The 23,948-nt window shown below is 39.4% G+C and overlaps 1 protein-coding gene across 16 annotated transcripts in view; it reads right to left on the bottom strand.

The window, feature by feature from the left end:
* Window positions 1-23,948, bottom strand: part of TENM1 (teneurin transmembrane protein 1) — a 1,403,901-nt gene that overhangs the window by 1,017,246 nt on the left and 362,707 nt on the right. Inside the window, exon 3 of one of the 16 annotated variants that reach the window (XM_073361268.1) lies at window positions 1,913-1,985. The exons of the other annotated variants lie outside the window; for them this stretch is intronic. The gene's annotated coding sequence lies outside the window, so the exon portion shown is untranslated. The remainder of the gene's footprint in view (window positions 1-1,912; window positions 1,986-23,948) is intronic. 16 annotated transcript variants of the gene reach the window in all.

Raw genomic sequence — 23,948 nt, 5'->3', positions numbered from 1 at the left:
CCTCCCCAAATCCTGGCCCCGCCTCTTCCCCAAGCGCACCATGTTCCTCCTCCTCCCCTCTCCTTCCCAGCGCTTGCCGCGTGAAACAGCTGTATCGTGGCACAAGCGCTGGGAGGGAGAGAGGAGAACCAGGACGCGGGGGCATGCCCAGGGGAGGAGGCGGAGGCAGATCAGAGGCAGAGGTGAGCTGGGGCGTGGGGCGGGGAGCTGCCGGGGGGTACAGAGCACCCACCAATTTTTCCCCGTGGGTGCTCCAGCCCCAGAGCACCCACGGAGTCGGCACCTATGTATACAGTAACTCCTCACTTAAAGTCACCCTGGTTAACGTTGTTTCGTTGTTATGTTTCTGATCAATTATAGAACATGCTTGTTTAAAATTGTGCAATGCTCCCTTATAACGTTGTTTGGCAGCCGCTTGCTTTGTCCACTGCTTGCAGAAAGAGCAGCCCGTTGCAGCTAACTGGTGGGGGCTTGGAACCAGGGTGGACCGGCAGCCCCCCATCAGCTCCCTGCTCCCCTAAGTTCCCTGTGCAGCAGCCGCCCAGCAGGCTATCAATTGCCTGCAGTTCAGCTGTCCCTCCCCCCACTGCTGTGTGCTGCTTCTGCCCTCAGCCTTGAGGCTGCTCCTGGGAGCCTTCTGCTTGCTGTGCAGAGGTGGGGGAAAGAGGGGTGCTAATGTCAGTGTGTCCCCCTCCTCCCACTACTACCGCCCCCCCCCCCCGCTTCTGTACCTTATCTCCACAGAGCGGGGGGGGGGAAGGGGGAGTCATGACAGGGCTCAGGATGGAGGAATCTTGCTGGCCACAGCTGCTGTCTAAATTTGCTAATCTACTTTAAAAGGTAATGTACTTAGAATGGGGTGAGCAAACTTAAAGGGGCAATGCATGTCTCTCTCTCACACACACGGTGTGTGCCTCTGTCTCTCTCTGCCATGCTGTCTCCCCTCCCTCCATTCCTGATGCCTTGTAGAGTGTGAGGCTACATTAACAACAATGTGTTAACCCTTGTGGGCCCAGCCGACTGCTAGTTCATCATTTAGCAGTAAGGCATTCCCTGGGAAATTCCCACCCTCTTCCACCCTCTGACTTCACCACCTCAACTGAGCTTCACAATCATCATTGCTGTGTACAGTATTAAATTGGTTGTTTAAAACTTATACTGTGTATATGTATGTGTGTGTATATATATATAAAATATAGTCTTTTGTCTGGGGAAAAAAATATTCCCTGGAAGCTAACCCTCCCATTTACATTAATTCTTATTGGGAAATTGGATTCGCTTAACATGGTTTTGCTTAAAGTAGCATTTTTCAGGAACATAACTACAATGTTAAGTGAGGAGTTACTGTATTCTAAAAATTACGTACCCTAGCCCTTGTAGATGAAAATAGGTCACTCAAAGGTAGTGTGTTTTGAGATAACTTCTCCAGAAAGGGGGTGGAACACATTTATCTCCAGTGTGGACCATTATGCATTGTATGGCATATGATACGAGTCTGTTACAGTGGTTTCCAAACTAGGGGGGCTGCTTGTTCAGGGAAAGCCCCTGGCGGGCCGGGCCAGTTTGTTTAGCTGCCGCATCTGCAGGTTCGGCGGTTCACTGTTCCAGGCCAATGGGGGCTGCGGGAAGCGGCAGTCAGCACGTCCCTCGGCCTGCGCCACTTCCTGCAGCTCCCATTGGACGAGAGCGGCGAACCACGGCCACTGGGACCTATGATCGGCCAAACCTACAGACATGGCAGATAAACAAACTGGCCCAGCCCCCAGGGGCTTTCCCTGAACAAGCGGCGCCCCTAATTTGGGACCCACTGGTCTATTCGCATTTCTAAGTCAAATGCTAATGAAGAGCTGGTGTAGACTTCCAAAGGAAACTTACAGAAAGAGGTACCCAGCTGTGTGGGGAGGGACCCTACCTTTGGCTGTTCTGTCAAAGGTCTGTTCTGGTATATTTGGAGGTGCAAAGAGACACCCCGAGGGATCCTTCACCTAGGAAGTAAACTGAGAGGTAATTTGCTTAATGAAATAGGGATCACAACCAGGCTTGGTTGAAAACGCTGGAGGGAACTCTAGGTGAGATAATTTTTTTTAGACAGGAAGAAACTTGTTAGTTATCATTAAGTTTTAGAATGTGTGTTACAATGTTGTTTTATAGGTAACCATTTGTTCCCATCTCTCAAACTGTTTTTCAATTGAATCTCCATTTTTCGTTAAATACATTTCCTTTTGCTTTATAATAAAACTCAAATGCTGTGTGCAGTACAGGAGCGGTGGTATGGGATAACTGGTAAACTGGGATACACTGTTCCTTCTGGAACAGAGGATCTAGGATTTCTGTGCTAGGAGCTGGATTCAACAGGAGAATATTTTGAAGGGACTTGGGGCTGGGGTGCATTTGTTGTCATCCTGCAAGGCAAAGATTGGGCTGGTGTAGCGCAGAGAAGAGCACTTGAGTAGCTGACGGGCTGGTTGTGTTAGGGATAGGGTGACCAGATGTCCCGATTTTATAGGGACAGTCCCAATTTTTGGGTCTTTTTCTTAGGCTCCTATTACCACCCCCGCCCCCCACCCCCTGGCCCAATTTTTCACATTTGCTGTCTGGTCACCTTAGTTAGGGAACTAATACCCAGTGCACAGCCAAGATTCCCTCCTGCTGGAGGCTGGTGGCAACAAGGTAACTCACAGCTCTGGTTGCTCCAAGAAGCATCACACTGATACAAAATACAACTGCAGTAAAATACTCAAAATGCTTCTAGCTGCAGAAGGATAAATAACTTTCCACTAACTTCACTGGCAGCTGAACCAGGCCCTAGAAGAAGACATGCTGGATAAGGACATGAAAAAGATCTCTGCCTTACTTTAATTATTTTTCTGGTTTCTTTGACCTCAGTAAGAACCCCAGTCCGCCACTGTTACTCATGTTGAGTAATACCTTTCTCTGTGAAATCACTGGGACTCCTTGTGGAGTGAAGTACTACTCAGCAAGGGGTTACCTCCCTGCCCCCACCCCCACCCCCACCCCCCCGGCCTTTTATGACCACGATTGACCAGTATTTCAAACAACATTCCAAACAATAAGAAAAGGAGTACTTGTGGCACCTTAGAGACTAACCAATTTATTAGAGCATAAGCTTTCGTGAGCTACAGCTCACTTTCTCAGATGCATAACACCATCCTGGCCACTATGGATGTAGAAGCCCTCTACACCAACATTCCACACAAAGATGGACTACAAGCCGTCAAGAACACTATCCCCGATACTGTCACAGCTAACCTGGTAGCTGAACTTTGTGACTTTGTCCTTACCCATAACTACTTCACATTTGGGGACAATGTATACCTTCAGATCAGCGGCACTGCTATGGGTACCCGCATGGCCCCACAGTATGCCAACATTTTTATGGCTGATTTAGAACAACGCTTCCTCAGCTCTCGTCCCCTAAAGCCCCTACTCTACTTGCGCTATATTGATGACATCTTCATCATCTGGACCCATGGAAAAGAAGCCCTTGAGGAATTCCACCATGATTTCAACAATTTCCATCCCACCACCAACCTCAGCCTGGTCCAGTCCACACAAGAGATCCACTTCCTGGACACTACAGTGCTAATAAACAATGGTCACATAAACACCACCCTATACCGGAAACCTACTGACCGCTATTCCTACCTGCATGCCTCCAGCTTTCACCCTGACCACACCACACGATCCATCGTCTACAGCCAAGCTCTGCGATACAACCTCATTTGCTCCAACCCCTCAGACAGAGACAAACACCTACAAGATCTCTGTCAAGCTTTCTTACAACTACAATACCCACCTGCAGAAGTAAAGAAACAGATTGATAGAGCCAGAAGAGTTCCCAGAAGTTACCTACTACAGGACAGGCCTAACAAAGAAAATAACAGAACGCCGCTAGCCGTCACCTTCAGCCCCCAACTAAAACCCCTCCAACGCATTATTAAGGATCTACAACCTATCCTAAAGGATGACCCAACACTCTCACAAATCTTGGGAGACAGATCTTGCCTACAGACAGTCCCGCAACCTGAAGCAAATACTCACCAACAACCACATACCACACAACAGAACCACTAACCCAGGAACTTATCCTTGCAACAAAGCCCGTTGCCAATTGTGCCCACATATCTATTCAGGGGACACCATCACAGGGCCTAATAACATCAGCCACACTATCAGAGGCTCGTTCACCTGCACATCCACCAATGTGATATATGCCATCATGTGCCAGCAATGCCCCTCTGCCATGTACATTGGTCAAACTGGACAGTCTCTACGTAAAAGAATAAATGGACACAAATCAGATGTCAAGAATTATAACATTCATAAACCAGTCGGAGAACACTTCAATCTCTCTGGTCACGCAATCACAGACATGAAGGTCGCTATCTTAAAACAAAAAAACTTCAAATCCAGACTCCAGCGAGAAACTGCTGAATTGGAATTCATTTGCAAATTGGATACTATTAATTTAGGCTTAAATAGAGACTGGGAGTGGCTAAGTCATTATGCAAGGTAGCCTGTTTCCTCTTGTTTTTTCCTACCCCCCCCCCCCAGATGTTCTGGTTTAACTTGGATTTAAACTTGAAGAGTGGTCAGTTTGGATGAGCTATTACCAGCAGGAGAGTGAGTTTGTGTGTGTATGGGGGTGGGGGGGATGTGAGAAAACCTGGATTTGTGCAGGAAATAGCCCAACTTGATTGTCATGCACATTGTGTAAAGAGTTGTCACTTTGGATGGGCTATCACCAGCAGGAGAGTGAATTTGTGTGGGGGGGTGGAGGGTGAGAAAACCTGGATTTGTGCTGGAAATGGCCCACCTGATGATCACTTTAGATAAGCTATTACCAGCAGGACAGTGGGGTGGGAGTAGGTATTGTTTCATATTCTCTGTGTATATATAAAGCCTGCTGCAGTTTCCACGATATGCATCTGAGGAAGTGAGCTGTAGCTCACGAAAGCTTAAGCTCTAATAAATTGGTTAGTCTCTAAGGTGCCACAAGTACTCCTTTTCTTTTTGCGAATACAGACTAACACGGCTGTTACTCTGAAACCATTCCAAACAATGTCTAACCAATACTTAGTCAAATGACCAGAGTTGGGTGGATGAATTTAGCCCAAGTGTAAGTGATGAAGAAGCTGTTTAAAAATAAAATATAACAAGTCTTTTTGAGCATGCAATGAAATTAATAAAATACAAAGTAAAGAGAGAGAGAGGAAAGCACACACTCATTAGGGCTCAGTCTGAAAGTGTCAACACTTGACAAACTCCCATTGAGTTCCTAGGAGTCACATTTCTGTGAACCATGAAACAGCTTTTTGATTCCTGTTTCAGCAGCCATGTTGACATCATTGTTCCTGCAATTCAAGTCATAAACATTTCTTACTGGGTCAATGACACAATTATTAGCCCACTTTTAGGCTGGCTTTTCATGGCAAGCCTACAAGCACCTTCAGACTAAATGACAAGAAGTAAAGCTTCAGGGCATGTGGCAGTAAACTCATAGGTTACTCTCTGCAAGCTCTGAGGGTCTCATTCAGCTGAGATTGCAAACACCTTGTAACAGCTGCTGTCAGAGTATAAAATAACATCCAACTGCATATACTCCAAGGACATCGCTCAAGAAATAACTTATATTGCTCAGTGTTGCCAAATATTGTACAAGTACTTTGGCTTATTGTTATTAATAATTATAATTATATATAGATACTGATAAGTGCCTTCTATCTAACAATTGCAAAGTGTTAACAGGATTCCCAAAGAGGAACATCAAACAATGAGCATCAAAACATTCTGGTAGGGAAGTATTACTTTTATTGTTTATGCAGCTTTTGCCATTAAAGATTACAACTTTTAATAAATAGAGATTGTCCAGATGAGGGATGGTGAATAGGACCTAACACAAAGCAGTGATGGAATGGTGAAGTTGTTATTTTATTTTATATGCTGTTTCTTTGTTTGCCCTTAAATTCTATTTTTTTATCTTCTCTCTCATTTCATTTGCTTTGTAAAATCTTTTTTGCGGTGAGTGCTAGGCATCTTGGACATATGTATTTTAAATATTATTGTCCCTGTTTTTCAAATGCGTGAATTGATGTGCAGAGATTAAATTCCTGTAAACATAGATAAATTTGCACCGGTGTAACTATATAATTGTAACTGTATCAATACAGTCCAAACCCCAAATGAATACATTCTACTGAGTGTAAAACAATTTGACCGTACATCATTGCAGGAATTACTTCACCAATCACTTGAGACATAACCATCTGCATGTATCTAAGTGGTGCAAACAGCAAGGATTAAATGGAAATATTTGGGATGGTATAAAGGGGAGGATAATAAGCAACAAGAGGATGAAATAAAGAAAAGGAAAATTTAGGATGATTCTAAAAACTTTGACAGATCAGTTTGACTGTGGATTGGTCTTCCAAAGGAAATCTCATTGCTGGGCACGATGTATTTAAACTAGACTGGACAAATCGCCAGCAATGCTCCAATGTAAAGGGGATGTATTATGTGACTAAACAGGTTCCCCTCCCTCTCCACCCCCCATCTAATTTCTATAAATCACTGAAATACGGGCAGACTGGTTGGAAATCAGTGGCGCACAAACCTAGTTTGCAACAGTTAGGCTTAGGTTAGGAAATGGAGAATAGTTTAAGCAGGGGAAACTGCAGGGTGAAGTTCCTTTAAATTTACCCCACATGAAATTTGGACATGCTGAGTGACACTAGTGTTAATATTGTTACTCTTACCAAAAATGGATTTTTTTTTAACCAAAAGTGGCTTGGAGCTCATAGATGGCAATCCTTCCTGAAATCCAGCAGTACTGACTCAGAAAGAAGAGTGCTACCTATTGAATCACAAACACCTCTATCTTCACCTACTGTGTTTTCTTTTGAAGTCTTCAAGCACTGACCTGCTTGCTGGTTTAGCTGTTTAACTTATGAAATCTGAGATCACAGCCTGAGGTAGTATGGCTGAATATTATAACAATCTTTTAGTACTTTAGAATACATTCTAAATAAACTAGCACTTAACTAGAGCAGTTGTTCTTTTACTCCTTCAGAGATTGCACTGAAACATTATCCTTTTAATTCTACAGGATCATTGTCATATTGGTATTTGCTATAGAGTTTGGAATTCAAATATAGTTCCCACCAAATTACTGTGTTACATTTGAATGACAATATTTTTGAATTTCTCTAAGTCTAGACTGTGCCAGTAAGTTTCTCCAAGCATTCTGCAGTACTTTTGTTTGGGCTTTAGAAGGCTTCATAAGCTATAATGTGGTCTGTAGCCCAAGCAGAGACCATGATATCATGAATAATGAGAACATTATACTGACAGCCCCAAACTTCATTGTGAGTGAGCCAAAACACATAGCTATGTGTTAGCTAGGCTAAATAAATATAATTAGTTTTTTGTTGCATAAAGTTATTGTTTAAGTGTTGTAATCCTCATGCTAAATATAAGATGAAATGTAATTTGATGGCAAGCAGCAAGTATTTCAAAGCATTTTCATCAAAGCTACCTAGCATACGTTTCATGTTTGTTTGGGGGGGGGGGGGGGGGAGTTGTGCTTCTGATTACTATTTTATATTTGCAATGATTAGAATTTTTTTTACAAGCCCCAGCTGCTTTCTCTAACGTGGTGAATAGAAGTTTCATGAAGGGAATAAAAAGTTAGATGGGGGAGAACCTCTTCTAATTCTGTGAAAGACACCTAGATTTATTTTGTGTATATATTAGATTAATATGCAGATGTTAATATATTGATGCCCCAAGCATGTGAATAGGAAAATCACATGATATGCTGGTTTTTGTCTTGGCATTTGGTTTGAATATTTGACATTCAGGTCATCCTTTATGATCTCATGCATATCAGTTAGGGACTACTCCATGCCCAATTCCATGTCATTTTCTATCTCCACACCAAACCTTAAGACACTAGTAACTCTTATGTTCATATGTCTGTGATCTAACTGATGCTGAAGAGTGGTCTACTAGAGAGGGCACCTAGATAAAAACCATTAAAATATAAGTAAAATGTATTACCATCTTATGACAATTGTACCACCAATGGCATGCAATATCATGACCTTGTTTAGTGGAGTGAGCATACCAACTATCTTTAAGTTTACTGACATGTACTGGCTCCACATATAAACACCTTTTGCTGCCTGTCTCAAACCCCTTTTGGGAAGGTAACTGGGAAGGCAGAACTCTGCATATTCTTGAACACCACTGACTCTGGGAGTAGATAGTACTCTGGGTTCCAGACATAAATATTGATTTGCTGGTTTTAAACTGGAGGTCAGATGGCCACTTTAGCCATGCTGGATGCACCTTTTCACACGACTGATCAGAGGCTGATGCTTCAGCCTCTAAGAGATGTTGCTGATATGTCTGCAACTCTTCTTCTGTGGCTCCAGTCATACTTAGAAGCTGGAAACCAGCTGGTAGTGCTGCCCAATTGTATCTTCACTGAGAAGCTGAAAAGGGGTGTCCTTCAAGAATCTATCCTACATGCTGTTCAACATATATCTGAGGCCCCTGGGCAAGATTATTGATTTATACGAGATTAGTTTCTGTAAACTGATGATACACGGATGCATATCTTTTGCCATATACACCCTGCGAGATTGGAGGAATGACTGAAAAATAGTGTCATATGGAGGAGCCAGAATTTCACTGGGATTTTGGCATTGAATTTCCTTAGGCTATTTAGAAAATCCCAACCTACTGGCATTATAATAGCACCTGGAGGCATCAATTGAGATCAAGGCTGTACTGTGCTAGGCACTATACAAACATAGCAGAAGACGCCACCTCCCCTTTAGAGATAGGAGCAACCCATCTCAGGTCAGCAGATGATTATACCTTTGATGAGGTGACTCTAAAGAGTGAAACTTGCTATTCTCTGAAATCCATCTGTTTAATTCTGCCCAATCTAAAAAAAAATCTCAAACTTTTTTGGGGGGGTCTGATTTTAAAGGTTTTTTGGTTCCCTAAATATGATTATTGATAGCCCACTACCTCTGGCCCACCTTTCTCTCTTTTTTTGTATTTGAACCATTTATTTGCTTTCATCTGTTCTGATTTTTAAGAGATTTAAAAATATGTATATTTGTACTGTATTTTAATTTGTTCAGATTTTGTGGCATAGCAGCATTATTGTATAGTGCCCTGAGTGGCAGGAAATATTTATAAAATATAAATGATAACAATTATTCCCTCAGAAGGACATAATGTGCCTGATCAAAACTCAAAGAAAGTCATTGGGACTCAAAGTGCTGCCTGCCTTCAATGGGCTGTGGATCAGGCCTAATAGTTTGTAAATCCAAAAAATAATTATTTAAAGTATTTAAGGGAGCGGGGACTCGAACGGACTAGAGCTAAGTGAATCACAATGAAACAAAGCTGCCACCACCATTTTAATTTATTACTTTGTGCCTAAATAATAAAACAAATATGATATGCTGAAAATCAGATATCCCGCAATTGGCCACATTTTCAAATAAGCCAAACCTACTTACAAGTACATCTGCAACTTGAACTTTTTCTGTGTGATGATGAAACCATGGATACATTTCTACAGTCAGGCTTGTTGTGCTTGCAAACTGGCAATCAGGTATGTAATTAATCAATTTTAAATGAGCATGTAAATGCTGGGTTTTGCGTGTTCGTCCTTTGCATTTCTTGATGTCCTTTGAAAATTTGGCCCAGTATGGTAAATAATTTCTGAATTGCTTCTCATTCATTGATTTATGCCTCACCCTCAACACTTTATATTTTACACGCTGATTCACACTGAAAGTTTTGTTTTTATGCATAAACAAATAAAATACACAGAAATAAGAATAATCTATTTCCATTTAACAGGAAAGAATTTTAATGTAAAACTTCCTTCCATTGACATTGCACCTGCATAGGTCCAAAACAAGAAAAAAAGATGTTTTTGTCAGTCGTGATTATACTGGCTGTTTTAACAAAGAGAAGTGGCAGCAGCACAATAATGCTACATAATATAACAAGTAAACAGAAACGCTCATTCAGGGTGGAATTTATTATAATTTTAATTTTTTGACTTATCAGCACATTTTCTCGCATTCTGAATTGTAGTCAATCTATAAATTTATTATCCTTCATCTTGCAAGTTGTTTATTTGACCATGTAGGGGGAAAATTATTGAATGCAACAAATCACTCAGCCAATCAATCAAATGAGCACTCTCTAAAGGCAAAGAAAATGTTTTTTATTTTTCCTGCCTTTTTTTTGCTAATCATTAGAACCATTTTCAGTTTTCCTTGCCGTGAAACTCAAAACTAAACCCAGTTAACCAACTCCTGAAAGATTAAGTATTGATTACAATTTTCAGTCAGAAAAAAAGGATGTACCATAATCCAGTCCTTATACAACACAAAGAACCAGCTACTACTGACCCCTTTGCAGTGGGACATAGCATTCCAAACTTAGCTACGTATTGCAGACAGCAAATTAATGAGAAGAAAAGAAAAAAACCCTGTTAAATATGGATGAGAAATTTACTCATTCTCTTAAGACTTGTTGTGGGAAAATGCTAGCATCCAATTAGGCAAAAGAGAAGACTATCTTTTCACTACTTATCTCCAGTTCTATTCTATGGTAATTCATTGTTAAACTGGAACTCTTTACTCTATCTACACCATAGGTGTTATGCTTGATATAGTGAGAATGAATGGGTGAACAGTCTTTCATCCAAAACTCACACTGCATCCAAAGTTTTCATTTTCTTTTCTTTTCTATAGTTTGTATAGTTTTGGTTGGTTGGTTTTGTAAGTGAGCTTCTATCTACACATCTTACACAAATCAGACTAATACTAATTTCTCTTGAAGCTTGATCCTGCTGCAATTCATCACTGGAAAAACTCTCATTTACTTTAATGGTGCAGGATCAAGCCCTTCCAGGGGTATCATTACACATTTCCAAAAGGAAATTCTTCCCCCCTCCTTATAGGAAACAATATGTTCCAGTGAATAGGGTACAAGACTAACAGCCAGGAGAGACTTAAGTTGTACACCTAGCTTTACCACTTAGTAACCTTGGGCAAATCACTTAATCTCTCTGCATCAGTTTTTCCATCTGTAAAAGGTAAATAATATTTACTCACTTTTATACATTTTTGCGATTTTCACACAGAAAGTGCTTAGGAAATGTTAAGTATAGGTTTTTCTGTCATGGTGGTGTAACTGTGTTGGTCCCAGGATATGCAATGGACAAGCGGGTGACATAATATCTTTCACTAGATGAACTTTTGTGAGCAGAAGAAACAGAGACAAGCTTTTGAGCTACACAGAGGGATCCAAAGAAGAGCTCTGTGTAGCTCGAAAGCTTGTCTCTGTCTCTTCCATCAACAGAAGTTGGTCCAATAAAAGATATTATCTCACCCACCTTGCCTCTTAATTATAGTTTTGTTATGTGTAACCTTTTTCTACAGGTCTTACTTGCTCCTTCTCAGCACAGCCTGATGTCATTTCTTTATTCTGTCCTTGACAAAATTCAGACTGTAAAAACCCAAGGCCCCTATCTTTTCATCTGGCTGCAAAGCTCCTTATACACCTGTGGTGTTCCCTAAAGTAATGATAAATAAAACAAAATATAAAGATAAACCATAGGTGGCTAACAAATGTCATTAGTGACAATAAGGGACAACATGAACTACTTGGCCACAGAAGTATTTGCTATTGATTTTAACTGCCACCTTCCTATTCTTCACTATCACTTGGTCAACTTGGAGTAATGGTGTATAACCATCTTTGCTGTTGACCTTATACTAATTGCAGAAATGAATTACACTGTGTACATGGGATACTTGACCGCTATGATGATCCTTTTACCCAATCAGAGTGCAGTGTATTTCCAACACCAGCACATCAGCCCTTTTAAGTATTTATGATGAACCACCCATTATTTACTCTAAGTGAGATCTGGATAATTAAAAATACAATATTGTCCCAAGATAGTGAATACTTGGCATCAAGCCACACCTGCTAATGGAATGTGTGTGTGACAGGCTCTGCCTGATGGTAAGCACATAACAGTAGACGCTTTTCTTAAATAGAAAAAACATTCTGGGATCTTCATTCTATTCAAAGTAAGAAGGACAAATTTTAAATGCCACTTTCTCTGCAATATGCAACAGTGAAAGCTCATTGTAGTAAAAATGGTAAAATTTTGGCAGTAATGCACATTTTTAACAGCTTCATTATTACTAAGCAAGAGTAAATATACCCATGTAAGACTCTGAGTTGGCATTTTGACTCAAACCTTAAAACAATTTAGCAACATTTGGAGTCATAGTTGGAGCTGTCTTTTCAAATAAGAGGCCATGTATTACCTTTATAGGCTAAGCTTTCAGCTGCTTTCTTGGCAAGTCTTTAGTTTCTGCCAGCTATCTCACATCCTCACATGCAGTTAACTTTGCTCAACAATTGTTTGCATTTCTCTCACCTCCACAGGACTTAAAGACTTCACCAAATTACTCATAATGCTGCTTTCCCTTAATATCTGAAATAGAGCACAGTGGCTTGATTCATGTCCTCCTGAGAACTGAGATGGAAGAAGGAGCGACTTGCTGCCAGGAGTTCCTCCAGCAGAAGGTGTGTTTAAATAACAGACAAGATCCATAGAAACCTGGCTATTTGCAGATCAGCTGAGAGGGGAGCCAGCCACAGAGTGAGAGAAGAGTTGAAATAATTAAGAATGATATCAAGGTTCCAGGAAAAGAACAGAAAGTATTTCCTCAGCAATCTTTCTAGCGTCAAGCATAGACTAATAAAAAATTATATCCAATACAAAGAACCAACCAACTGGGGCATCAATAGTATAAAGAGATGGTTTTAGATTAATGGAGGATTGAGGTGACTGGATAATACAGTATTCCTGTGAGGTAAGTAAATATACTTATAGTCATTTTTACAGATGAGTAAGCTAAGTCACAGAAAAGCAAAATGACTTGCCTGACATCAGACAATGAAACAATGGTTCAACAAAATGCTTAAACATGTGTCTTACTTTAAAGTACATAAATAATCCCATTGAAGTCAAAAGAAATTATTTAAGTGCTTCAAGTTAGGTATGTGCTTCACTACATTGCTGGATTGGGGCTTGAGTCTGTGGCAAAACAAGGAACAGAATCCCGAGTCTTGATTTATAGTCCTTGTACTCTAAACTAGTTACCTTCTCATAGATCCTTTCAGAGAAAAGGAAAGAATCAGTCACAGAAAACTGAAACAACACTGCTGAGGTCTGTCTTGTCACTCGGTGTGTGAGTCTGCATAGCACTTTGAGATCTCCAGATGAGCTTTACAAGTGTAAAGCACTAGCTTTACTAACACAATCTGGGCCTGTCCCCATCTGAACAAATTCCCTTTGGAATGAAATCATGATACTTCGGTTTTGTTGGTTTCTTGTGCATACAGTCACTGGACTGTCCAAAGCTTGACATTTCGTGCCAGCTGGAAAGCTTAAATGTTAATCTTTCCGTTCATTCTGGAGCAGAACCTGATGAAAACATGCAGACTTGCTATGAAGAGCAAGTCTGCAAGTCTACAATTCAATGGCAGATAGCTGGATTGCTGAATCGGAGTGATTGTTCACTGAGATTTCCCAGCATACCCAACTGTTTGCTTGCTGCAGCTCTAATCAGAAGCCCTCCCAAACTGCACAATATTTTCCTTCAAGGACCTAGTTCCTGTTTCTTCTTGGATAATGCCAGTCTTACAGGTGGCAGCAAAGCATTTAGAAAGGGCAGCTGGATATTGCTGGATGAATTTTCTTTTATATTAAGCATGTCCTGAAATTGGAAATGTGCCACAAATTCACAGTGGATTGGACAAAAGTATTCAGCAAATTGGTCGACAGCTGCTTGCTATGGGGTAGCTTAGTCCCAGTGTATTACGCACTTATTGTATTGTCAGGCCTAATGAGAGAATGAGTTGGGCATGCTTATGGAGATCAAAAATACCTTCTTCACCAGCTGTTGAGACTGATTTTGAAAAGAAATCCAGCCAGTATTTCAATAACATCCCAACAGCTGGTTCTGCAGAGAGTTCTATAAAGGGATGATGGTAATATCACTAGTGGGTCCCTATCCCATCTCACTAATGTTGTCATGCATGAGTCCACATACTGTTTATTCACATATATATTAAACTGTCTGTAAGGAATGTTCTATCACAGAAACCAGTATGCATTGTAGCTGTTGTATTTAACTCTCCATCACTCTTCATTCCTGGGATTCCAACCTCCTATCTTTCCTCTTATGTTTTACACACTCTCCATTCTTATTCTTTCAGTTATAGAAGCCAACAACAAACCCATCAGAGGAGAAGCCTTCTCTTATGAGGGCAGTGAGAAAGGGTTAATGATTTACTGTCTCTTAGTTTGGTTACAAACATTATCATGAGAAGAGATTCATATTGTGCTGTTTATTATTTATAGTTCTCATTATATTCTTTCTCACAAGACTGTGGCATCAGAATTTTAATGCTTCATTTTCTATGGAAGATAATAGTACACTGTACTACTTTGACCTTTTCGGTGTCCCATAGTTTGATTCATTAGCTATGCTTGTTCTCCCCTGTTAATAGCCTTAGTAACCTGGGAAGAAGAGGTGGAACAGGCAACCAATCAAAATACAGAATATTGAGAAGGTTAAAGCCTAGGTTTATAAATCTGTTCAAAGTTTAGAGTTTGCAAAAGACTATGCACAATTCTGCTGGCAAAGATTGTAAAACAGGAATGCACAATAATGCAAACAAGCTATTTTCATTATACCCTTAAGGTTGGGATCTTGTGATCCTTATATGTCAAAGGCCAGTGAGGTAATTATGTAATTTATTTATCATGTAACACATATTTACCAGTATGTATCCAGATTATAATGACAGTTTGAGACAGTCCTGTAACTATTTCATTTTTCTACAATAATGGTATTAAAGTGAAAGTAAAAACTGATTTGCAAGACATCAGAAAAATAAAGTGATGCAACTATGGTTGATGGAGCTAAATTTTCAAGCAAGCAAACTTGATGATGCAGACTTACTTCACAGCCAGCAAGAAATCTCACACAATTTCTTAAATTTTAAGCTCTTGAGGGCATGTCTTTGTACGTGTCTGTACAACTCCTAACACAATAAGGCCCTGATCCTGATTGTGGCCTTTGGATAATAAAGATAATAGAAAACAAAACAATATTCTTATTGAGAGCACCCAGGAAGAGGATGAAATTCATTGATATCACCACTCAGCCTTACTAATGAGAAGTTCTGTTTTAATATTGGGAATACTTCCATTTATTTATACGTTATACAAAGACGAGTAAAGGTCACCAAAGAGTTTATTCACTGAAAATCCAATTTTGGGTTGGCCAAAATGATTCATGTCAAGTTCACTGAACAGCTTCAACTGAATAGAAAAAATCTATGTTTTGGTAATATCAAAACAAAACATTTTCTTTAGATTTCAAGACGTTTTGACAAAAGTGAAGGAAAGAAGGACCAGAATCACAAAACCCCAAAATGGTGGAAGTGGCGGTAGTGGTGCCAGTTTCTGTCTTATACTCTCTAGTCCAGTGGTTAAGGTACCTCCAGGAATACGGAAGATCCACTTCAATTCCGCCTCAGCCTGATTCATAGATTCATAGATATTAAAGTCAGAAGGGACCATTATGATCATCTAGTCTGACCTCCTGCACAACGCAGGCCACAGAATCTCACCCACCCACTCCTGCAGTAAACCTCTCACCTATGTCTGAGCTATTGAAGTCCTCAAATCGTGGTTTTCAGTTCCCCACTTTGCCTGATGCAGGGAAGGGATTTGAACATGCGTCTCCCATATTTCAGGAGAGTGCCCCTAGCCAGTGGAGCTACTCATTGGAGCAGGGACTTTAACTTGGGTCTCCTACATGATGCCCTAACCACCAGGCTCACTTTCTTCTCCTGACTCAATGCCTAACCATTGTCATAATGAATGACTATGAATTACTACTATAGATGTTCAGATTCCTTCTCCACATCAGGCAAAGTGGGGAACTGAACTCAGATCTCCAACATCCTGCAAGAATGCATTAACCACTTGGCTAAAAGGCTTCTTAGAGAGGTGGTACCACTAACCGTTTTGTGACTCTATTCCTCCTTTGCTTTTGTCAAAACGCCTTAAAATCTAAACAAAACTGTAATCAAATTGTAATGGTATATTTCATTTTGACCCAACTTGGAATTTTTTGATCTTTTGCTCACTGAAAGTTAGGGCTGTTGATTAATTGCAGTTAACTCACACAATTAACTAAAAAAAATTAAACATGATTAATCACAGTTTTAATTGCACTGTTAAACAATAGAATATCAATTGAAATGTATTAAATATTTTGGATGTTTTTCTACATTTTCAAATCTATTGATTTCAATTGCAACACAGAATACAAAGTGTACAGTGCTCCCTTTTCTATTATTTTATTACAAATATTTGCACAGTAAAATGATAAAAGAAATACTATTTTTCAATTCACCTCATACAAGTACCACAGTGCAATCTCTTTATCGTGAAAGTGCAACTTAAAATAAAACAATGTAAAACTTTATATCCTACAAGTCCACTCAGTCCTACTTCTTGTGTAGTCAATCACTAAGAAAAACAAGTTTGTTTACATTTACAGGAGATAATGCTACCCTCTTCTTATTTACAATGTCACCTGAAAGTGAGAACAGGCATTTGCATGACACTTTTGTAGCCGACATTGCAAGGTATTACATGCCAGATATGCTAAACATTTGTATGCCCCTTCATGCTTTGGCCACCATTACAAAAGACATGCTTCCATGATGATGATGCTCATTAAAAAAATAATGCGTTAATTAAATTTGTGAATGAACTTCTTGGGGGAGAATTGTATGTCTCCTGTTCTGTGTTTTATCCACATTCTGCCATATATTTTATGTTATAGCAGTCTCGGATGCTGACCCAGCATGTTCATTTTAAAAACACTTTCACTGCAGATTTAACAAAATGCAAAGATACCAATGTAAGGTTTCTAAAGAAAGCTACAGCACTCGACCCAAGATTTAAGAATCTGAAATGCCTTCCAAAATCTGAGAGGGACAGGGTGTTGTGCATGCTTTCGGAAGTCTTAAAGAAGCAACACTCTGATGCGGAAACGATAGAATCCAAACCACCAAAAAAGAAAATCAACCTTCTGCTGGTGACATCTGACTCAGATGTTGAAAATGAACATGAGTTGGTCTGCACTGCTTTGGATTGTTATCAAGTAGAAACCATCATCAGCATGGAGGCATGTCTTCTGGAATGGTGGTTGAAGCATTAAGGGACATATGAATCTTTAGTGCATCTGGCACATAAATATCTTGCAACGCCGCATGCGAATGCCTGTTCTCACTTTCAGGGGACATTGTAAACAAGAAGCAGTCAGCATTATCACCTGCAAATGCAACATGTTTGTCTGAGCGACTGGCTGAACAAGAAATAGGTCTGAGTGAACTTGTAGGTTCTAAAATTTTAGATTGTTTTATTTCTGAATGCAGGTTTTTTTGTACATAACTCTACATTTGTAAGTTCAACTTTCATGATAAAGAGATTGCACTACAGTACTTGTATTAAGTGAATTGAAAAATACTATTTCTTTTATTTTTTACAGTGCAAATATTTGTAAGCAGAAATAAATATAAAGTGAGTACTGTACACTTTGTATTCTGTGTTGTAATTGAAATCAATATATTTGAAAATGTGGAAAACATCCAAAATATTTATATAAATGGAATTCTATTATTGTTTAACAGCACGATTAATCACAAATAATTTTTTTAATTAGCCCTACTGAAAATTTTTGAAAACAGTTTTCAGTTCAAACTGAAATTATTATTATTTTTTTTGGAATTGCAAGACAACTGGTAAATCCATTAACTCTCCAGTTCTGCTAACAATACTGTTGATGTGCCTTTGCTAAAACTTAAAAATACATCACAATATTGATGTATATACTATAAAAAGGGAATATGCCATAGTCCAGTGATATTTCATTTAAATTAATAGATATTTTGGAAGATCAAACTGTTCCACAAGTCTCAGAACTACTATATTTCATAGCGCAATATCCATTTTCAGCATTTAAGAAGGACCAGTTGTTAATGGAAGATATGAATAAACCATCTGCAGGAAATTGGTTCTGTTAACTCAGAATTTCTTTGCTTGATTTTTATTGAAACTAGGTTTCATTACGTAGCCAGTAATAAGTGAAAAGAATTACGGGCTATTATTATCAAGAGGAGCTTTGCTAGTGCAATAGACCCATGGAGGATTTACTCTGCTTTAGATGCTTAACTTTATCAGACATTAATGAGCTAAAATAACCAAAAACAAAACAAAGGATGGGAAAAAAAGTTTTCCTACTTCTTCTTTTTTGCTTTAGTTATTTAAAAGCTTATGATTTCTCATTGTCACATTCCCAAACTTCTTCTAATATAATTCCTGAGGTGGAGTTGGTAGGGACATACCTAGTTTTATTCAATGCAGTCTTCATCAAGCAGCCAATAAATATGTTTTATTGCTCTTCCCATAGCATGCATTATCGCTTCCTCTCTGTACAAAAAGCATTATATTTTGAATCCTTATTGTCACTCAATAGCTAATCAGCAATGTGTACCACTATAAATGTGCTGAAGACAATGTATAATGTCACAGTCTGAATGCTGATTATCCCTAAAAGAGCAACTTCTATTAGTAATAGGTCATCAGAGCAGTATAATGGACATAAAATGTTTTTAGAGGTAGGTATATTTATACATTAGGCATTCTTAAAAGATTACCAATAAAATATAATATATACAAACAAACTGCAGCTTGAACATAGTTTCTTGGACCATGTCTCATTTCCTCCTCCCCTCCCCCTACTTTTAGTTGTTTGTGTTGGCACATAAAGTGAATATGTAAACACTCAAACTCCTTTTGCATTTGGAAAGGCTGTTGTGTTGTGTTATTTGTTTTCTCTATTAATAAGTTACAACACTTCCACACCATCCAGTATATGCCCCTGTTCTTGTTATGTGGAGTACAATGGGAAGTATTTTACTAGTGTTATAATGGCCTCACATTTTGTTTAATCTAACCTGTCTTCATTCTGCATCCACTGTATTCAGCAGTGCCAGGTGCAGAATGGTTCTGCCATCTCAGATCACTGATCTCTCTTCCCGCTTTCCCATCTGTGGCTGGCACTTAGGGTGACCAGATGTCCCGATGTTATAGGGACAGTCCTGATATTTGGGACTTTTTTTCTAATATAGGCTCCTATTACCCCCAACCCTCTGTCCAGATTTTTACACTTGCTGTCTGGTCACCCTACTGGCACTGTACTTCAAACATAATCTGTGCCCAAAAGAAGGACTCTTCTGTAAGTAAAGACCAAAAAAAAACCCTATGCAGGATATTGAAAGCTACAGTTCCATTTGGCTGTGAACAATTCATTAAAAGCCATATGAATAAAACTCTGCACCTTACTAGACTCACAAGCCAAGTAACTCATGATTTATCCTGAGAAGCAATGACGTGTGGAGACAAACCTATGGATCCAGATGGTTGATAAGAAAACCTATCCATGATCTATGGGAAAGTACCAGTTTGTACGATTATACTATATTAACACATATAAAATGTATCAACCATTTTTTTCCAAACAGCCAGCACAAACTGTTTCTGCCATTTGAAGAAAAAGGCTATAGATATTTTCATCAAATTTGGATTTAGTGAAATTAAATGGCCACCTATCCCCATATTCCAAGTGCTACCATTGTATGTTGGGACCATAAAGATGCTCCCATATCTTCTTCCATCCCCCTAGGTAAAAAGAACTGGATGATATGTTTAATGAAGTCCATCATCAACCTCACTTCTTAACTGTATCTTTAAAATTGCACTTAGAAAATCTAAACTCCACACTCAGAACTGCATGTTGCTCAAGACTTTCTAAATATTAATATGCATCCCTATATTTGGTATCATTTCCCTTACTGAATACTGTGCCATTCATTGTCCCATGTGCTAGATACATAGGAAATTGTGTTAAAGCATGTGGATCACATGGGAGACAGATCATTATATGGCATCCCTTAGTGTGAGTTTCTGCCCAGACTTACACCCATTTGCACTGTCCAATTAATTGGGGTAGCATGGGGTGTACATCAGAGCAGAATTCAGTCCACATTGTGTCCATGAGGTCATGCTGAATTAATCTGCTTTTTTAAACTACTACGTAGAAACAGATGTGGTTTAAATGGTTTTGTAATGAGGTAGCCTGCACCTTTAAGGGATAGAGGCCTGGAGCTGGCCAGCCCTCTACAATTAGCCTTTCTTGCCACAACTGGGATGAGGTCTGGGTTTTGATAAATAGAACCAGCAGAGTATGTTGGAGTTGATTTTCCTACAGGAAACTGCAGAGAAAGGCAGGATGTGAGAGGCTACAGAGACTGCTGGGAGTGAACAAGCTCCACCAGGGAACAGAATTTTCAGGGAAAAGGATTCCAGGAAGGGAAGGCTTGGGAGACACCCTGCAAGAAAGAGACTGGGAGTATGGATTTGATGCAAATTTTTGAGAACTTTATTTTGGGAATTATTTTGTTACGTTACTACATCAAGCCCCGGTGAGGAGTGTTTGAGAAGAATTTGCATGTAGTGTTTAAGAAGCCCATTAAAGGGGGAAACTTAAGTAGGGCACCTGCACAGAGACCTCAGCCCACACAGGGGTGCTTGACAGGTGGCTTACCCTGTTACAGAGACCAAATACTCGTTGCTGAGGTGACTATTTTCCAGTTTAATGGAATTTACATACATGTAATTCAGTATATACACTCTAAGCATGAACAAAGACCAGCAGGGTTTTTAAACTTCAAATTACCTCCTAGGAAACAGTGAATTTCAGCAGAAACTGTCAAAAAAAGTAAAGTAAAAATAAAAATTTCATAAGTCTTCAGTTTTCACCCTGACATATCTGCGATGACATTTTTATGGCATACCTGCAACTCACACATAGGATACAGAAGTCAATCTGAATGCAGGATAAAAATCTTTAGAAATACTAATAGACTCCTACAATGCAACACCAAGAGTTATGTTTCAAATATATATTTAAAGTAAAAAAATACCATCATTATGCTATTAAATTATTAACAGCGCTAGTATAAGAATTTACATATGCTTATACTGCAGTACCATATTACACTGTATACCATAATCACAGGATAAATGCAGTTAAGTATTAAATCCTTTCCCTTTAAAGTATGCACTAGCTATCATGAATATGTTAATAATAGACATTCTGTGAACTAAACAAATTTATTCTGAGTATATGTTTAGTGTGCTACTTTTTTGAAAGGGTGAGATGGCACCCAGATCCTTAAACGGAAATCCATCAAGCACTGCGGATCTATTCACATTTCAAGTGAAGCAGCTTATTTAACAATTTCTTAGGAAATGTCTCTTGGGTTTAGCTGTAGGCAGGAAATGATGTATAATTAGCACTTTTATGTGGCATTAACAAACAATCTTGTTAGTTCATTACTTTTTAATATTTGCATCAGTCTTCTGAAAGCAGATTAAGACCAACTGTAATTTCCATATGTGAGCTTCAGTGACTATAAAGCTCAACGAATGTTCCCTTTAATCAAAACCACTATGATGTTTTCAATTATTTTTCCCCAAGATCTCTTAACAAATTTACTTTTATGTGAGTGAAGTGCTAATCTGAAATACTTGTGCACTTTATCCTTTTCTTTCTTTCCACAGGAATGACCAGGTTCACTGGGAAATTTTACTCATATTTACAAACAGTTTGGTCCACTTCTTAAAGAAAGAAATACAAACACATTATTTTAAATGTTGAGTCTTAGTAGATTTACTGGCCTGCTGTGTATTTTGTGGGATAACGTTGGTAAAACTCAAAAGTCAGTGTATAGTCCTTATAGCTCCATTGGTGTGTGAGCTGTACTGTATTTATTTATTTATTTTTGGTGCCTATATCAAACATAGAAGGAATATTCATGCTCAGAACTAGAGACATGGCTCAACTGTGAAGTTCAGAACCTGACACAGATTTTTTCATACCTCTTTAAGTGCAGGAGTGTTTGGATCCTTGGGTTTTATTCATTATAGCAGCAGACTCAGTTGCAAAGTTCTGATTCTGGTCCAGGTTTGGACTGTGAACATCTCTTACCAATAAATGATGCGGGTATGTGAATCCAAGATTTTAGTTAAGGTCTGACTCTAACCAGAACTCATCCTAGGGTATGCCTACACTGCACAAACCTTACACCAGCATATAGAGTACACTGCATGCCCCCCAGTACAGGTATAAAGAGCAGTTTTGACAGTGAGGCATTTGCTTAGGTGAGTCAAGTAAAGACAGCCTGTATCCTGTGGGAATGTGCTCTACATCAGTGCTATCTTATGTGGGGGACTGGCAATTTTTTTTCCAATGTGCGCACAAACCGGCAGCCACCGGTCCGCGGACCACCACTTTGAGTAGCACTGCTCTACATCACTTTCTACATGCCCAAGCAATGCCTCCTCTGTCTACACTGCTATTTTTAGCTGCATAGTGTCCCGCTGCTCGCCACTGCTGCAGCAAGATGCTGAGTATTTCATTGCTACAGTGAAAGACTCCTATATTGGGAAAAGGCTCTGGCAAAGAGGAGGCAGCCAGGAAAGGTGCCAGCAGCTACCTGCCACATCCTTCCACCAGAGCCTTTCACTGATGTGTGTTGCTACACACTGCAGTGTGGATGCAGCCTGCTTTTCACTGCAGCGCATAGCTCCCCATATTCTCCATGCTGCCAGTGGCATGCAGCGTAGATGATGAGACAAGGCAGAAACAACATAAGCACAACAGGCACTATTGTACTTGGATTGATCAGATGTGCATGACAACTCACACTGGAGAGTGCCACAAGGGAAAAAGAATTTTGAAAGCAAGTGGGAATGGCACAATGCCTTCTCCATGTTAAATGAAGGAACTGCCTTCTTAACTATTGGTTCATTACGTGTGGAGATTGGCAGTTCAGAGTTTGAGTACGCAGAGTTTCAAAAAGGATTAAACATTTTGGAGACAATCATTTTTGTATGCTTTCAATAGCTCATTAACCTGGGCCATATCTTCACATTATAGAAGATAGTTTTTGTGGAAACAACATGCTGATAGCATTGTGCACAAAAAGAACTTCAACTCACTCACGGGTTTTCTTTAAGCACAAGGATTTAATGTGGGTCAAGGACTAAGGTTCATACAATTTTATTAATTAAAGACAATCAGTCTCTGTAAGCTACTTCCTTTTTGCAGCCAATATATCTGCAGCTCTCATTAGCCTCCTCATTTTTCTGGCACTCTAGAGTTTTCTTTGTGCTGTCCAGATTAGAAAGCTCACTACTGAAACTTGCCTTCATGTCTAATCGCAGCAGAATGTTAATTTGAAGGGATGCCACTATTAGGGGTGTTACCACTGGTCTGTTCAGGTTTTCATTGAATAGGAATTAGTAACTCAATTACATCACCCTAAGCAAAAAAAGCATAATAGGCTAACTAGGGAGCACCCACCTCACTCATTTTTAAGCAGAATTTTCCATCTCCATAAATATATATTACATAAGTGCTGCAACGTAAAGGCATAATAAAGTATGTCACAACTATGGTGTTGGCTTGCAGTTTTGCGTGGCCTTTCTTGAAGTTCCTTATGTTGTGGGTTTTAGTCAGATCCTTAATGGTACTAGAACATTTTTATTGTGGTTTAATTTTAATGGCATATTAAACATTTACTACAGGCCAATTTTGAGTGTCAGGTAAAGATCTGCTGCACAGTGTAAGATCACCAAATTATAGATCTATTTA

This window comes from Lepidochelys kempii, chromosome 9 (genome assembly GCF_965140265.1).
Source record: "Lepidochelys kempii isolate rLepKem1 chromosome 9, rLepKem1.hap2, whole genome shotgun sequence".
Taxonomy (NCBI): domain Eukaryota; kingdom Metazoa; phylum Chordata; order Testudines; family Cheloniidae; genus Lepidochelys; species Lepidochelys kempii.
The sequence above is the reverse complement of the archived record's forward strand: the minus strand, read 5'-3'. Positions and strand labels throughout refer to the sequence as shown.